The sequence below is a fragment of the Lucilia cuprina genome, chromosome 2 (assembly GCF_022045245.1).
Source record: "Lucilia cuprina isolate Lc7/37 chromosome 2, ASM2204524v1, whole genome shotgun sequence".
In the NCBI taxonomy this organism is placed as follows: Eukaryota; Metazoa; Arthropoda; class Insecta; order Diptera; family Calliphoridae; genus Lucilia; species Lucilia cuprina.
Genome location: NC_060950.1, coordinates 13,644,846 through 13,646,038, shown reverse-complemented (window position 1 = coordinate 13,646,038; position 1,193 = coordinate 13,644,846).

Genomic DNA, 1,193 nt, shown 5'->3' with positions numbered 1-1,193 from the left:
ATAGATAGATAGATAGATAGATAGATAGATAGATAGATAGATAGATAGATAGATAGATAGATAGATAGATAGATAGATAGATAGATAGATAGATTGTGCACAGTCGAAAACAAGCCATAATTCACTCAAAGGAACCTCAAGTCAGAAACCTGAGAGTAAGGGCAACAACACCAAGAAGGATATTCCGTAGATGACCACGTCGGCGAAATTATCCTCGAAGGCGCGGTTATCTCAAAAGAAGACCCGAAAAGCGAAGAAAGACAGGCTAGACAGTGGAAAAGGAAAAGATCCGCCATCTTACTTACTGCATTTAAAAGCAGGACATTATCTTACTTATTTTCTTGCTACCGAACGTAGGGTTCAAATTATATAAAACAAAATAGAAAACAAGCGTCATTTGCGATAGCGACAAAATGATATGAAAGATAACACATATTATTTATGAACGTAGGGTGCAAATTATATAAAGCAAAACATCATTTGCGATATCTACAAAATGATATCAAAGATAAGAGATATTTTTTTATGAAATGTTACAATTCAATACCAACTTACTCTCTACCTACAACGCTCCCCCCTCATACGTGACTTTTATGCTTAAAGAAACTAAAAAATATAAACAAGACATTCGAAACATTTGTTCTTTTATTTTTAAACATATCAAAAAACAGAGACTTTTTTAAATAAATTAAAAAATTGCCAAAGACACGTACTACGTATTCTTTACAATTCCCACACACAAAGAGTCGTTTATCATTATTTCAGTGTTAAGCGAGCGACAAGGTAAATTAAAAGAACGGTTAAATTAAAACAGTCTTTAACGATATAATTGTCAACAGCTGACAGTAATACAAAAAAGCACTTAAATCCCATCAAATTTAAGACATGAAATTCATATTAGCAGTTTTAATATTTTGCCTAACACATGCCCTTCTTCTTTGGCCTGTTGTTAGGCCCACCTCCAACTCCATGCAAATTGAAAGTACTCTCAATGAGAAAAGTACTAGCAAATGTATGTTACTATTTACGAGTATTATCTACTCAGTTCTGTTAACTCTGTTTCGTATTTGAATTTATAATTGTTGTTGTTATTGTTGGTGTTTTGCTTTTAGCTTGTTTGGAACCCAAAACTCCCGGTGTCTGTCGTGGAAAACTATTACGTTATGCCTATGATGAGAAATCCAAAAGTTGTG